Source organism: Alosa sapidissima, chromosome 16 (assembly GCF_018492685.1).
Source record: "Alosa sapidissima isolate fAloSap1 chromosome 16, fAloSap1.pri, whole genome shotgun sequence".
Taxonomy (NCBI): Eukaryota; Metazoa; Chordata; class Actinopteri; order Clupeiformes; family Clupeidae; genus Alosa; species Alosa sapidissima.
Window position 1 is genome coordinate 34521842 of NC_055972.1, and position 17813 is coordinate 34539654.

General features: G+C 39.3%; 1 long non-coding RNA gene across 1 annotated transcript; it reads left to right on the forward strand.

Annotated features, from left to right (window-relative positions):
* The first annotated feature begins 1801 nt into the window (after nt 1-1801).
* On the forward strand, nt 1802-3624 carry LOC121685807. The gene is made up of 3 exons (XR_006023445.1): nt 1802-2025; nt 2177-2288; nt 2842-3624. It is a non-coding gene; the product is annotated as an uncharacterized LOC121685807 (long non-coding RNA).
* Nucleotides 3625-17813: the final 14189 nt, after the last annotated feature.

Sequence of the window (17813 nt, forward strand, 5' to 3'; positions counted from 1 at the left end):
ACGAGTCGTGGACGCTAGCCTACTTCATGTCATGTTCAGCCCACGGTTCAGTTCATAACGCCATAAAACTCGCCATCTAGCAAGCTAGTCTATATCAGGTTTAAAGACAATAATCACATTCATTTCATCCATTTTTCATCTGAAGAGCGTTAATCACAAACCCATTGATAACTAGCACATCTGAATATAGAGTTACCATGCTGTATGAAATTTATTTTATCAAGATAAAGTTTGTGTGTCGTGGGTGGCTATGGACAATGGTGTATTGGGCTTGAGTACTGGGTACTGATGTTATATGGTGTATATCCTGTTTAATGTTTACTGGCTGATCGTTGATATAATGACCATTTTGTGTATGATGGACTGTATGGTGACTCGCGATGGGACTGTTGCTTTTGTGTTGATGAACTAAACTGCGATCGTGTGGGACACCTGACTAATTGCCAATGATGTACGATTGCTTGATGGGCCTGAAATGAGCTCTGGAAAGGGATAGGTTCTCCCTCTCCATAAAAAGGGCATTTTGAAATGATGGGGGGGAGGGATCGCCGGCTGACTGGGGACGTGCGACGCCGCTGGCTGTGTGGACCTACTGGCAGACGGCCAAAGGAGCAACGCCGTGGTGACTCAATGATTCAACGCGAGCTAAGTATTTTAAAAAGGGATGTGATTGTTGCGATATTGTGCATTTGTACCTGTGTGAAGAGCCGCGGTGCACAGCGGCTTGTGTCTGATTACAGCTGTTTTGCAGCGGGGAAGTGTTGCTGGAGGAGGCCAACAGCTGACGAGGGGCTACACATTGGGAGAGGTGTGTGGACAGCGACGGGTGATCCGATCAACATCTTGGACCTGCGACAAACAGCACGTGATCTAAAAAGCTTTTCCAGCGCTCTCTATTCCGAGGAAAAGGGAAGTCCTTCTTAATCGCTTGATATTTAGCTCGTAACCTCTGCCTAATGCTCGGTGAAGGCGACGACTAAGCCACTGTTTGTTTGTTCCGCTTTAGCCGTGGGGGCGGAGCCTGAACCACTACGCCTGCAGCCGTCGACAAGGGAGCGTTCGCTGAGGCCGGAACTGCACAACGCGGCCCATTGTCCTCACTGGAGGCTGGACTGTGAACTTGGGTTGGTGGCCTAAATTGACTGAACATTGTATTTGGCTGCCCCGAGCTTGGACTGTTTCTTTTGTACTGGTCGGTGGGGACAGCCGACCAGTACGGACAATTTTTACTAAGGGACTGTGGGCAGGGGACTTGTGGGCTACTGGGGGGTGTTTCAGAACCAGCTGCTGCTTAGGTTGGGGGCTTCCCCATCCCCCCCCCCCCCCTTTTGTGTGGATTGTGTCACTAGTGTGCATTGCTATTTGAACTGAGTTGGTTGGCTGAATTTGAACTGATTGCGTGATTATTGCTGTGATCTCCTGAAGTGTCTCCTATGGGTGAATGCACTGTGTGTGTGGGGGGGGGGGGTGTTCAACCTGCCTAGCCTAGTGACTGTTAGCCGGGTGTGTGACTGCCCCTAGTGGTGCCATTTTCTATCAGTCTGCTGACCTCCAGTCCTGTGTGCCTTTGTATAAATAAATAAAATAACAATCTAAATTAAACTTTGTTGCATGTGTCTTGGGTGGATCTGAGGCCTGTGTTCTGGGGAAGTTGTAGCCCCTCGTTCACGACATGTGTTCCCCCTCATAGCATGTCTAATGTTAACACTGTATGTGAATGAGCTGACTGCTAGCTAACGTAAGCTAGTAAGCTAACGCAATCAGGTTTGAAAAATATAGCATTATAAATGTAACGGGTAGATCAAGCGTACTACATGTCCCAAGATCCCTGCCTATACTCCGCCTTCACCTGGCTGCGAGGCTTACCTGACGTAGGGCATTCGTCTTTTTAAATGAATGACCCCGCGAAAGCTCACCTGTGCTGTCTTGCTGGGAGAATTGTTTGGTGTCGGCGTTTGGTGTCTGCTTTTTCGTTGCTGTCCCTCCGAACTCATCCTTTGTGTCGTTTCAGTCAACGCGTCTTTGGTATGTGTTACTTATTTTATCAGTATAAACAGACATTCACACTGGCGGGATGTTAATCCTGGTAATCACAACCAGTATTGCAGTATTGCTTTACCTCTGTCGTGGTGACTGATTCAGTGACGCATAGCTTTCACGTTGTATTTTGTTGCAGCTCAACCGTGTGTTTTTGCAACTAGCGAGTGCGGTTGTGCCGGTAGCGCGACTCATCTCTGTAGCCTACGGCCTGGCTGTCTTACTGTGGTGATCCTAAGTTCCCGAACCTGGTAGGCATTTGTTTAGAATGTATTGTTGGTTGCCTACCCTTTGTCTAGTCACCCCAGATGCGCACTATATTCACTGAATAGTTTTACTGCTTGTATGAGCTCTTTAGAGAACATCTACTCTCATAGCAACACTTACAACAAGTCTTACTGATCCTAGCACTCACCAGCCGTTAAACTGACAAGTAACTGTTAAAATACAGCACTCACCGACGCACTTATTCTTACTGTACTCTAATGTGTTTTTTTTAAACTGTCCTAAAATTGTGAGAATTGTTCTAAAACTTACTGTTTACCATGTTGTTAGTCGCTTTGGTTAAAAAAGCGTCAGCCAAATGTAATGTAATGTAATGTATGATTATGTTTAAATAGCTCTTTTGAATGTTGTATGTCACTTGTAATTGATTATGTATTCAACTACTCATTTGGTATTGAACGCATACCTGACTAGTGGCATGTTTGTTTTTAGAAATGCTTCCAGTGTGCAGGTTCTGAATATAACTATATTGGACTTGTTAGATATGTATTAATGTAATTCTGTGCTGGTCTATTTCAGGAGGTGTGCCGTTTCTCCGCACCCTCGAACGTCACCATAAAGCGGTCAATCACTGTTTTCCCCTGGCCACTTTGTAACAGTGCACCCAAAGGTTGTTATTTTGTTTTGTGTAAAATTGTATGTTTTGTTTGGGTTTTCTTTGTGTAGCTCTACTGTATAGTTGTCCTGCTCTTTGTGTTGCGGGCTGAGTCACCTGTCCGTGATATCCAGACCTGACCTCTTCAATTATCCCCCTCCCCCTGCATTAGCCTATTCACAGTGTGTGTGTGTGCATACATCAGCTTGCCCATTTTGGGGTGTATTACACTAGTTATAGTATCAAGAAGTTACTGGGTTCATTGGGTGCCCATTTTGGGGTGTATCACCATTGTGAGTAGAAAAGTAGTTTTTCCCATTTAAACGCTTATGGAATAGTTTCTTCTAGTGTGTGTGAATTGCTTTGCAGTCCAATAGACCCCTCTCCCCTGTGTTCAGTCTGGGTACTACGCCTTATGCCTCCACTTCGTTGTGGTTGGCCTGATACCCGCATCCGCCCCTCAGCAGTGGCTATAGTAGAGAGCTGCCCCGTTTTGTTTTGTTTCCCTTGCCTGCCACTAGGGTGGGAAATGAATTTTTTTCTTATTTTCTTTACAACGTTTGAATGTCTGTGTGGAGTGCCTGTTACTGTCTAATTATTGTGAGAAAATCAACCCCCAGAACCTTGAAAATAATAGTGGTTGCAAATAAAATCTATTTTTGTATTTTGGTAAATCAGCCTCTGTCTAGTCATTCAGTTGTCTACCCTAGGCGGGACATTCTGTTACTAAGGCAAAGTTACATAAACATAATAAAAACCTGTTGACAACCAACCTATCATCTAAAGTTGCCCTACTACAATAGGCTAACCAAATGTGTTTTGTCTGAAATTCATTATTGACGTAGGAACATTATCTTTAAGCTAGCCTCTCTCCACATCAAGGTTTGCAGGCTAACTTTTGGCTTTAAAAAATATCAATTAAACAAGCAGCACAAAAACCTCAAAGAACAATACCAGTATCTACTAGTGCAGTTGGTATAGGAAATGCATATGCCAATTGAAAAAACATTGTACCTTCGTCTACTTACCACTGACAATATCAGGCAGAAAGCAATGGAAGTGAATGGGGCTAAAGCCGTGAATGTCAAAGTTAGGAACTTTTGAGCTCTGCATAACGCCGAAGTAGCCCTGAAAAAGCGCCGCCATTGTTTCCTATGGAAGTCTATGGGAGTGTCGCCACTCTGTTTTTCTACCGCTCTGGCTCCAACAATAAAACTGAACTATGCAAGTTTCAAGGTCTGCATTTGGGTCCTTGCCTGCAAGTCCTAACATATATATGTGTGTGTGTTTTTGTTAATAATTTATACTTTATTTACAAAATAAATCGGACAAATTTCTTTAAAAAATTATGTTTTTTGCTCATTTTTGTGTGTATAGTTGGGTAAAATGAAATGCCATTACTGTAATCATATTGCTGGTAAATCTGAATTCATAATGGTAAGCAGGCATTTACTTATGATGTGTCAATGTTGAATTGTATTTCACTAAAATTAAGAACTAAGAATTTGACGGTCACAACAGCACTATCCAGTGCATGTAAACAAACAGAAACATATAAGTAAAATATATATATTTTTAAAATGTATAAAGCCTTATCAGTCATCAGCCACATCATTGCAGCAAGGAGTCTGATGGCCATTGGAAAAAAGTGTGAGAAACTATGCAGTTTTGACAATTTCTTTGCTGTTTTCTCGCTTTTTGCTCACAGGTTTCAGCTTCAGAGTATGGACCCTTTCAAGAGAGTTCCATTATCAGCATCATAGTTGGCCCCACAAGACTTCCTTTTTAACATTCCATATGTTATCTTAATGCAGAGGAAGTAGATTGGGGCCCAAATAGAACGTTCAAGCATTGTTTTTGTTTTTGTTGAAAGGGTCTATATTTTTATGACACTCCTCAATCTGTCAGTCTGCCGTTTCCTCTTTCCCTGTTCCTCCGACAACGATTTACTCACTTTCTGCTTCTTTTCGCTGGCTCTGCCATGACACATGTCTGAGAAACTCCATCGCTACCTTGTTCTAGCCAGTGCCTGGCGTGTATGTGTGTAGTGCAGTAAAGCAATTTTGCGGACCAGGGTTTAAATCACATCTAATTTGTCAATCTTATTTATTCATAAATTGCTTTCGGGAAATTCATCTCCAAAGCCAGGCCTGAGAGCTAAAGTGAAGTATAAATAGTACTCCCTTTAGATTGGGGCCTGCAAAACAACTTACAAACCGTTAAGAAACATGTAATACATATGTTAGTTACTTTCTGATACTCCATTTATTATGATATTTCTAAATGACGTACTATACGTTTGTACATTTTTTTATTCACAAAACGAAAAAATATCTTAATTTGCTGTCTACGTTATTGTCCATGAAGGCATATCTGGCAAGTTGTTATTTTATGAAGACGTAAATACTGTAGTTGCTTTGCTTTCATTAATGGTTTCACTATAGTCAAGTTTGCAAGAAGGAGACATAACGAGTGAGCATGCCACACTATCCAGGGACGCGCTCACACAGCTGTGGTAGCGGGGGCAGGAGAACAACTGTTAGCGCAGGCTTTATATAAAATTCTTCAACAGAAGCCTTATGAAATAAAGGCCTGCCTCGAATGCATGCTTGCCCAAAATAAAGGCCTGTGGTTTGCGCAGCCTACATTAAGTAGGCTAAATAACAGACCCGCCACAATATGCAGTATGATGATTTTTTACGAGTAAGATGTTTTTGGTGCCCTACGCGCACTGCATGTTCTTAGATAACAATGAAATATCATCAGTAATATTCGACCATTATTTTGTGTAAATGGGCTATGCATTGGGTTAGACACCAGGGGCCATATTCCCAAAGCCTTTTATCTTACCACTAGGAGTACTCCTAAATCGCACTAAAAGATTTTAGCTAGGAGTTTTCTCTTAAAAGTTATTCACAAAGCCTTTCAGACCTACTCTTAGTAAGGAAAAATGACAATTCCGTCAAGAGTGAGTCTTCGTTGCTATGGATGACGTCATTACTCGAGCTTGACTGAAGTGACCACCTTGATTGGCTGATGATTGTAACGCGGGAATGATTCCAAACACCTCCCTTACGATGATGAGTGACAGGTGACAGGTCTGAGAAATGAACTCCTAAATGAATCAAGAGTAAGGCAAAACAAATAGCCTAGTAGCCTAATAAAACATACGGATTGATGCAGTAGCCTATCTTTGTAACATTATTAAATTAATCTGTCACCATAGCCTATGCCTATGCCTACGTTTGCAAAGAGGAGAACATTTTAATTTTATTCACAATAATGTTACATTTAATTTACATGTTGACAACGAGTAGCCTAGTTTTGGTTGTTGTTGGTGGCGTTATTGCATCAGTTAGTTATGCCAATGCAAAATTGTTTCCTCGTGATTGGAAGCTCCTGTAGCCGCATAGGATTTCAAAACATCGCGACGTGAAATGCCACAAAAAGCAGTTTGTGAATAGGTCTTAGTGAGTTAGGAGTCCTCTCGACTTCTTTTAAGCTGTCCCAGAGGTGGAAAGGTGCGATTTGTTGGGTGCAGGGCCGAATTAATAATTCATAGACCCCTGGGCACAAATGTCTGGTGGGCCCCCTGCCCCCCAGCCAACGTGAATCGGGCGGTCAGTTAATAGGCCTATAACGTGAAGATTTGTCTTGCCATCTAAGGCACGAGCACATCTGTGAGGCCAAGCCTCACCAAGTAGCCCGTTTGTTTTTTAGGAAATGTTCTCAAAGTAGCCTTATGGCTGAAAGCTGCTTGGGATCCCCCCTGTCAAGCAATATAACCATACAAATGCGCGGCCTGCTCACTCATTGTCTCAAAAGGAGTATGCTAATTTCGGCTTTGTCGGAACTGGCCATTGTAGGCTACGTAAAAATAAACTTCCAAAACTAACAAAAATTATTTAGCTTCTTTCAGTTAATTGACGTGATGCGCGTCATTGACATAGGCTAATGTGCAAATAATAGGCTATAGCCTAGATATTCGAATATATTTAAATGTGTTTATTTCAGAGGGAAAATTTTAACGAATGTGTATGATAGCACCTGATTGAGGCATTACAAATTACAATGCTGCTTATTGTTTGTCTGTTTCCCTGTGGTTTGTTTTACAAATATGAAATACGACTGAAGTTGGATGTTAATGATAGTTAGCCCATCACTTGATTGAGGCATTAAAATGCTGCTTATTGTTTGTCAGGATAGTTTTCACTGGTTTATTTCACAAATAATCTGGACCTGCTCTATAAGCACCTTATGTCTGTTTGTTTTGAGAGCCTATTTATGTATCTCAGAATAAAGGAATGTCCACCACATCCAGTATTTCTGAATATCTTTAACTGAACTCATTAAATGTAGCTGGATACTTATGAACGCATGTATGAATGCATGTATATGAAATGACTATTGTGGCTATATGGGCCTCTCTCTCAATCTCTCTCTCTCTCTCTCTCTCTCTCTCTATATATATATATATATATATATATATATATATATATATATATATAGTTATTATTATTCCGCTTACCACTTTTTCTGTACGCAATTTCTCTTGAACAGTTTAACTTAGAAACTTCATTCAAACTTTGTAACGTAGGTCTTCAAACAGATCAGGTTGGTATGTCTTTTCAACTTTGAAACTTTTATACTTTTTAAACTATTAAAGAAAAAAAATCCCCATAGACTTAACATTGCTGACTGTGACATCATAATACGACTGACTGTGACATCATAATAGACTTAACATTGCTGACTGTGACAACATAATACATAATATATCATAATAGCAATTAGAATCCTATGACAGGTGTTCAGGCCAGCTGGATCAACTGCCAGTCTCAGGCTTTAAGCATACAAACTGGCCTTATTAAGACTACACATCCTGTTCAACTGCTTCCTCTGCCAAAAAACTGTTTCAAAATAAAAGTCCTCACTACAATATTTCACTGTTAAACAATTTAACCCTTTAAACTACTGAACTTTTCAACTGTTCAGCCATTGTAACTGTTACTTGTCATCAACTATGACTCCTACCCACTGTAGCTAGTTAGCATGTTTAGCATAGTTAGCATGTTAGCATAGTTCACATGTTAGCATTGTTAACATGCTAGTTAGCATTTTTAGCAAAACTGCTAAAAATGATTAGCTAAGTAACATGGTTAGCATAGTTAGCATGTAAGCATTGTTAGCATGTTAGTTAGCATAACTACTAAAAATGATTAGCTAGGTTAGCTAAGTCACATAATTAACATCTACATAATACTACCATGCTACTTAGCTAACTTAACTAATGTTTTCTAGCATTGTTAGCATGCTAGTTAGCATAACTACTAAAAATGATAAGATAGGTTAGCTAAGTCACATGGTTAACATAGTTAGCATGTTAGCATTACTAACATAGTTAGCATGTTTAGCAAAACTGCTAGAAAACATTAGTTAAGTTAGCTAAGTAGAATGGTTAACATAGTTAGCATGTTTATCAAAACTGCTAGAAAATGTTAGCTAAGTAGCATGGTTATCATGTTAGCATTGCTAGCACTGCTATAAAACATTAGCTAAGTAGCATGGTTAGCATAGTTAAAAATCTTAGCATAACTGCTAACAAACATCAGAGCCATTCCAACTTTCAGTTATCGTCAAATATCTACCTATACACAGCCATTACACTATTTGAATATCAACATTCATTAAACTGCTAGAAAACGTTAGCTAAGTAGCATGGTTAGCATAGTTAAAAATCTTAGCATAACTGCTAGCAAACATTAGAGCCATTCCAACTTTCAGTTATCGTCAAATATCTACCTATACACAGCCATTAAACTATTTGAATATCAACATTCATTAAACTTCCAGTCTGTCAACAACTTTTAAACTATTTACCTTCAACTTTTAAACGGTCTACTTTTAAACTATCATTAAACTATCTATTAAACTAGCTGTCTATCAACAACTTTTAAACTATCTACTGTCTATAAACAACTTTTAAACTATCTACATTCAGCTTTTAAACAGTCTACTTTTAAACTATCAACTTTTATTAAGCTATGCAACCGCCATGTCTATCCTAGCATCACCGTAGTAACCATCTCTGTATTATCTGTTTTAACTATACATGATATTTTACATCACAACTTTAGCATTTTCATGCACTGGTAATTCCTTGGAATTGCATTTCTAGTTCTTCTTCTAACGCTTTTTGTGCGTTTAATACAGCTTCAACCGTTTAACTTAGAAACTTCATTCAAACTGCGTTGCGTAGGTCTTACTTATGTGACTTCAGCTATGTATTTTCAACTTTGTAACTTTTATACTTTTTAAACTATTAATTAAAAACTACCAAAATTTCCCTATTGACTTAACATTAGATTATGGTTCGAACCCCGACCAGTAGGCTGGAACGGCTGAAGTGCCCTTGAGCAAGGCACCTAACCCCTCACTGCTCCCCGAGCGCCACTGTTGTTGCAGGCAGCTCACTGCACCGGGATTAGTGTGTGCTTCACTTCACTGTGCGTTCCCTGTGTGCTCAGTTTTTTCTGAGCTTTTTCAGGAACTATATGGTGGGGCAGCCGTGGCCTACTGGTTAGCGCTCAAGACTTGTAACTGGAGGGTTGCCGGTTCGAACCCCGACCAGTAGGCTGGAACAGCTGAAGTGCCCTTGAGCCAAAACCTAACCCCTCACTGCTCCCCGAGCGCCGCTGTTGTTGCAGGCAGCTCACTGCGCCGGGATTAGTGTGTGCTTCACTTCACTGTGTGCTGAGTGTGTTTCACTAATTCACAGATTGGGATTAATGCAGAGACCAAATTTCCCTCACAGGATCAAAAGAGTATATATACTTATACTTATTGGCAAACTCACCCTGTATGCTTTGCTGTGCGTGTGTGCAGAATAAAACTTCAGCAGTATCCATGTTCATTTTGGGTCTATTTTTGGGTTAATAATCAACACAACGCAGAAGTCTACCCAGTTATATATGCATGCACAAAACAAAAGTTGTGTTTGTGTATGTGTAAAGTAAAGTACGCAAAAACGTATGCACAAATTCTCTTGACATACAGTATGGCTTTGGGGGCATCTCATGTTTTTTCCTCCTTACAAGTAGGAAGCATGGGATAAAATGTCCCATGCCCCTAAACTGGGATAAAATGTCAAATTTGTCAAATGTTTCTGTAATTAGGTGACAAGACAATAGTTTAGCAGTGGATAGATGTATGCAGACCTATTCTTGCCCATGGACTATTTTACTTTAACTACCTAAATAGACAAACACAACCACCACATTGCTGTAGACATGTTTCATGTATTTATGACAGTGGTGTGAAAATTAATTATGCTTTCCAACTATAGGGTGACCCCGAGAGCCATTCTTGCATGAAACAAACTGTGTAAACAACTATGTATGAAACAGTCATTAGCATCTATATGATGAACATTTCCATGTTACTGCCATTTCCCAATTCCCCCCAGGGCCAACGCTTGAATGGGTGATTCCATCATGGAGGTCTCCTTTGAGGCCACCCTATACCCAGCCATAGCCTAATAAAAGGGCCCTGACATATAATGATGATGCTTCCTATTTACGTTGCATCCCATTTAAACATTTGGGAAACCTCTCTAAAAAATGTCCCTCACTACTAGAAACTTTATACACCCTATACACTACCCTCAAACTGGCCTGAATGCATTTATTCTTCCCTGGATAATGGACAAGCCACAAATCATGATGGACAATGTGTGTGTGTGTGTGTGTGTGTGTGTGTGTGTGTGTGTGTGTGTGTGTGTATCTGCAGCTAGGATTTAAGTCTAAGTGTGGAGAATGGAACACATCTGAAACACAAGGAACACACCCATACAAATGCATCACTTTGACCCAGTTGACCTCCCAAGACCCAAGACTTCATGCACAACCATGTGCTTGAAAATAACTCAAGGAAACCACATATAATTTGCTAATGTGATGTTATCTCATTAATTCTCTCCAAATTAAGTAAATCTACTATATACACCAACATTACAGCATTTTATATCTGATTTGCAACATTATGGGTCCACTTTCAGATATGATAGACATTGACTTGTGTATCTTACTTTATAAATTAGGGCCTACTTGAATCTTGTTGTCTAGGTTGCACTCTCACAAAAATGTTTTTTTAGAATTAAAGTAATATATTTTACAAAGCCTATTCAAAATAGTTGATGTGAAACAGTACAAATGTTACATTTTATTTAAGAATCTTTTTTTCCCCAGAATGAATAAACTTATTACTTTTTCTGCATAATGCATAAAAATAGCCTCAGGCCAAATACTTTTGAAAGCATGGTAGTCCACAACTAAAATAAATAGGCTTACTAGATAGAGTATAAGAGCAGGCATTACTACACGTCACTGATCCTAATGGAATAGTGAGCCAGGGGATGGGAGATGGGGGGATGGGTTAATCTAGAGACACTGGTGCCAGACAATGCCCTCATCCCTAGTGTCATGCCATCCATTGCTGGTGTGCTCACTGCCAGCAGCTTTCAATGACTGTGCTTCAAAACCCTCTTGTTACATTGAGGGCAAAATAGAGGCCAGAGTTGTTCTTCATTTCTCTTGAAGTGAAATTAACAACAGACACTTCTTGACAACTGCTGTCACAACCCACAACCCCACACGTACCATTTCCATGAACTGCTAAGAATATCAATTTCCCAGTGGCATGCAGTGCACTGTATTTCTAAGCCAGTTCTTCTGTACGACACTTCACATAATACATGACACTAACAAATCTAATATGTGCTGTGCTACTCATAAATCATTTAGTGGGGAGACATTATTTTAATGCTGTCATTGCAAAGAATCTATCACATACACACTCCTCTACATAGGCCACTGTACATTGTTGCACCCACACCAGCATTGTCTCTTTAAAATACTGTATACAAGCACTTTATATAAGACATAGCTTTAGTGAATTCATTCAGTGATTCAGATTAGCTTCAAAATGTAATGTCTTCGCCAATGCAACACTTTTCCACCAAATTCCACTTTTCCACAGACAAACCACACATTACATAGCCCAATTTAGAGTAGCCTAATCTCCTTGACACATGTAATAATCACCTCATTCAAACAAGTGTATACTTAGCTACTGTATTACAAAAAACAAAATCAGCTAAAGAGCATGCATCAACACACAAACTACCATGGCAATAACAACAGCACACATACACAAACTCACCAAACACATTCAATAGTAAGTATAGCTCCAATTTGGAGGAGGCATCATATCATTGCTTATGAATAAACATTTTTAATGTGAAGTACCTAGAGTATTTAAAAAAAATAAAAGCTTTTGTTTGCATTGATGTTACTGAGACTGACAGTAGCTACACCAAGTTTTTCATAAAGTATTTTGTTGTGCAGGTTCACAGTTGGCTCATTGCTCATGATTAAACATCTTGGTGTACAAGATTTAACAATTCCCAAAGGGAAATTCAAACTTCCAGTCGCTCAGCACCACAATGGTACAAATATAACAAAAACAGTAGGAAAGCACATACAAATATAAATATGTTATATAGGTAGTTATTGAATAAAAAATAAAATGTAGGATAGTGTGGTTTATGTATAAATATTTCTGCAAAGATGCACTATGAGGAAATAGCATCACGAGGTTAATCAATAAATACCACTATGCTATCCTGTAGTACTACTTAGTCAATCAGTCCAGTCCATGCACTGTGTGCACGTTCTTTGCTCCTCAGTCCTCCTCCCTCTCCCCCACAAGTGTACTCGTACAGGCTGATGGCACGAGGGACAAAGGACTTTTTTAGTCTCTCTGTGCAACACTCTGGGAGAAGTACAGGCTGTTGCTGAACAGGCTTCACTGGTGGATGATAGCGGTGTGCAGAGGATGGCTGGCATCATCAAAGATGGTCAGTAGTTTATTCAGTGTCTTTTTTTTGCCACCAGGGAAATAATTTGACCAGTTTTGTTTTTCCTGAGCTGGCAAAGAGCTTAACAAAGTCCTCCAAAATCAAATACAAATCAGCAAACACTTCTTAACTAAATGCTTACATATTTGTTTATGAAACAGGTATGAAATAAACCCCAATTAAAGACTAACCTTTAATCTAAACTATTGCCTAATGTCTTTAAAAACTGGCTTGGTGGTTAAGCCAGCTATCTACCAATGAGGTAGGGTCTATGAAAGCATAACATTCATAATGTTACAGACCCTAAGACCAATTAAATCCCATTTCTCTGATTTAGGCCCTGTTCCATTTCTCATTCTTCCTCTTCTTCTACCCCTTGTCCCTCGAAACAGAGTGGCAAGACATAGGGGTGAGAATATTCCCCTTAGAAATGGGACACCACAAGCGTACCATACGGGACAGCTGGGCCGATTAAAACATTTTTAATTAAACATAATTTGCAAAGAGACCGTACCACACTGAAAGATAATATTTTGTCACTAGCAACCTACTCTGTCAAATGTCAGCTCTGAACGAAACCATTTAGGAAAAGCAAATGTGGAATGTGTGCAATGCTTCATTCATCCCTCCTGGTTGGGACGAATGAAAAAGGCATGGGGGACAAAAGTAACATGTTGAGAAGGCATTCGACCGTGTATGCTGATGATGTTTTGATTTTTGTGGTATCCTGATATTTATGTTGTACTTACCTGCAGTACCACCCCGCACCACAGGAGGTACAGTTGACCTTCAGGGTCACTGGATAATGAGTTACAGTTTTTTCTGATTGCTTAAGCACATTTTTTGTAACTATGGCTTTTTTTGCAAAACTCTACACACAAATGGCAAAACCTCTCACCCAATCAGCAAAACATTGTAGTTCTCTTGCAAAAGCTAACACACCTTGCTTAACTCTTCACACCTTCGTAAAAATGGTGTTTTCGTATCTAACAGTAAACACAAGCCACCACAATAGTAAGCACACAATGTGCCAGCAACACACTGACGGTATGAATAAAAAACAAATCTGGCCACCAAACTTCAAGTATTAGTGTTTATTTACACACATCAAAACAAACACAAGTGTGTTTTTCCAAGTCAAAACACAAAATAGCATTTCACTGAGACTACAAACAAATCCGTCTACATCGAGTCGTCTCTCTCAAAATTCTGTCTACATCACATGCAATGTCCTAGTCCAAGGCACCGGGAAAAATATATTCTGGAATGACGTATCCAGGCCTGACAAGACAATATCCCCACATGTAGACTGTTTTTTTGTCTGTAAAAGGGCTATTTCTTTCTCTTCTCACTCTTCCTGCTCACTCCATTGTACCCATTGTACATTACCTGTGGCTTATTTATAGTGCTTAGGCTGATTGCAAAGTGAACTAATTATCTAAAACAGTTTTCACATGAGAAAGTGTGCCAGAGAGTTGGCAAAATAGTGTAAATAATAGCCATTGTGCCTACAGTTGTGCAAAGTGTGTGTTACAAAATTGCTAACTGAGTGCAAAGCAGTGTTTGTGCTTTTAGTTTTGTGAACTCAGTGAGTGGTTTTGCCATTTGTGTGTAGAGTTTTGCAAAAAAAGCCATAGTTACAAAAAATGTGTTTAAGCATTCAGAAAAAAACTGTAATGAATACACCAGAGTGTTAACTTCTGTTATGAAATAAATAATGACTATAATTATCGTGAGTGATTCATGATCATTAAAATACTGAAGTTACCACAATTTTCATGACTGAACCTGAGATATCCACCTCTAGCCTCATCGACAGCAAGTTCAGTGCTTTTTCAGGTTATAAAACTTAAATAAGTCTGAGGCCATGCCCCTGGGTAGCTTAAAGGATCAGAGTATTTGACAGAATGTATAAAACAATTTTGTTCCATTGCCTGAACGCATCAGATTAGATTTAGAGAAACGGAATACACTTTCTTGGCTTGGCCATGTGGCTATTTTAAAGATGAATATCCTCCTTAGACTGCTTTATCCCATTCAGATTCCAGTTGTTTTTCCACATGAAACCATAAAAAGTTTGAATGGCTGGTTCAGCTCCTTTATATGGGCTAGGAAGAAACCCCACATCAAGCTAGCAACACTATACCTCCAATCCTCAGAGGGTGAACTTGACCTCCCTGACATTAGAAAATACCAGCTTTGCGCACACCTCTACTTCATTACTGACTGGATGCGCAAAGACCCCACATCCCTTTGGTTAGACCTCTTGTTAACCTGTTATTTACAAGGAAACCAAAATCTGTAATGAATATATGCCAAAATCCTATTACGGTCTATACTGTTAAGGCATGGTATATTGTTAGAAAATTAGAGGGTACAAGTTAATTTATATCTTTACACCAATATGTGACAGCTCTGATTTTTTGCCAGGATCCTGGTTTTCAGGTTTGGGCCAATAAAGGGTTTTCCAGATTATGTGATTTGATGGATGGATCTATACTTTGATAGCCTGGAAAATCCAGACCTTCATTGCTCTTTGCCAGAGTGTCTCGCAGAGACAATTCCATTGTGCTCTCGCGAGAACTCTGGATTTCCAGGGTAATACTTTGATGTCCTTCAGTCAGTTGTCTGAGAAATATGATATTTAGAAAAATGAGTTTTTCCATTATTTTACAAATAAGGGACTTCATAAAAAGAAATACCATGGTTCTCTCTAATCAAAGTACTTCATGCATACAGTAGAACAATACCCTTTCTCACTACAAATGGGCCATCCCATAGTTTTTTTTTTCTATGGACTGCTGAAAGAGTACAGCACTGCAGGCACTTTGCATTTAAAGGAAACATGGGAGATGGAACTAAATCAAGAGATTTCAGATGATGAATGGGACAAGGAATGGTGAAATGTGAGAACTTTGAGTATCTGTGAGTCAAAGCAATAAAGTAGAACATTTTACACAGAGTCCATATATCTCCATCTCAACAACACAAAATTAATGCTGACCTTTTTCCTCTAGGCCCCAAATGCAAAATAGAGATAGGCAGTCTTACTCATTGTTTATGGTCCTGCAGGAATATACAATATATATATAATATACAGATTGGGGGCAGCCGTGGCCTACTGGTTAGTGCTTCAGACTTGTAACCGGAGGGTTGCCTGTTCAAACCCCGACCAGTAGGGACAGCTGAAGTGCCCTTGAGCAAGGCACCTAACTGTAGAAACTGTACAACATGTTAACTTTATGTGCTAGAAAATGTATTTTCTTAAACTGGATAACAGATAAAGTTCCCTCTAGACTACAATGGAATAATGTTGTAATGTCATACATGGACTGAATATTGCAAACATTACACGAGGATTTACATAGAATTGGAATGTGTGGGATGTGTAACTACCTGTCATTTATTTTTCGTGTCTATAATTTCTGAGTCATCTGCTGTATGTTTCTGTGTCTGTGAGCCGAGTTGTAGTGTAGCCTGATGTTTTTGTTTTGCTGTTTGTTTGTTATTGTATCTGTGTGCTATGACGGAGTATTAGGGCTGCACATGAAGAAAAAAATATTTTTGCCATGATGAGAATAAAGTTGAAATATCATGTCAAATTTAATCTTGACGTGTCAACGTTAACCTTGACATTTTCATTATTTGTATGTGCGGTGGCCTTACACATGTAAAAACAGAGTGAAATAACATTTTATCCATTTAAATGGCATAGTGCATGGTATTTCCATAACCGCGAGATATACGCTTCATGGTGACGGCAATGAGTTGTGGAAAAAAGCGCACTATAAGAAAAGTTTTGTACCCTCAGCAATCACTGCACTAAACAAACTCCTGTGACAGACAATCATCCATCCCCCCTATTCTTTTGTGTTTTATGTTGTCTGCACTGTCCACCTTTTTGCTTGTATGGTGTTAAGGAGGGAGGGAACTGGGGGGGTATGGGGTGTGTCATGTTATATGTTATATGTATGAGGCTGTGTATATCCTGCATGGAATGTAATAATGATATGTGTGAAAAAGAATATCCTTATAGGACAATAAAGACTCTATACTATACTATACTAACACACCAAGACGTAGCAGCAATCTAACTGAATTAACATCTTTTTGAAGTAGGCTAGCCTACAGTAGGCCGACCATTCATGATTGTCACATATTAAAGTTGTGGGAAGTGAACATAGCTTAAACTGTATGTTTAAACTGTATTTCAAGTTTAATCAAGGATCTTTGGTTTTACGGTATTTTAAATTTTAGTATGTTCACTTCACTGTAAATCACTGCATAAGTATTCCTTGATTAAGGGGGGAAATTTAGGAGGAATTGGAAAAGTAAGGTTTAAATTCAGCAGGCACACACATACACATTTCAAATAAAAAACTACTTAATTATAGAAGGGTTTTAAGGTCAAAGGCATTTAAAAGGGAGGAAATAAAGGGGTTTTGCTTCATGGTGATAACATTTCTCATTTAAAGTGATTTTATCTTACAGCAAAAATTATATAACATAATGACTATAGGCCTATCTCAATAATATTTCCATTTTTAAGATTAGTACAATGTACAGGTCATGCTCTGTTTGCTGTATTATTTATGAAATGGTAGAGTTAGACAGACAGACAGACAAGCAAGGTTTAGCAATAACTGCTATCTAGGCACCTGCAGATTGTGTCTGATTCAGCCACACAGTGGTCCATCTGGTCCCAGATGCTTGCTTAATAGGGTTATTTTAGGGGCCTCAGATGGATGGTGAATCCGAGTGGTTTCATCTACTAAAAGAAGGCATAAATCAAGACTGTGGAAGCAGGGATGAAGTGGGGGTTATCACCAGACGGCCTCCCTCTTGAGAGCTTTGCATTAAAGCATTAGTGAAATTAATTCATCTTTCATAAAAGGCTTGAGCTGTATCTGTGATCTATAACAACCAATTTCTCAGTGTTAGGCCTGAGGTGGATTGTATGAGTAGAGGGTCTAGACATAC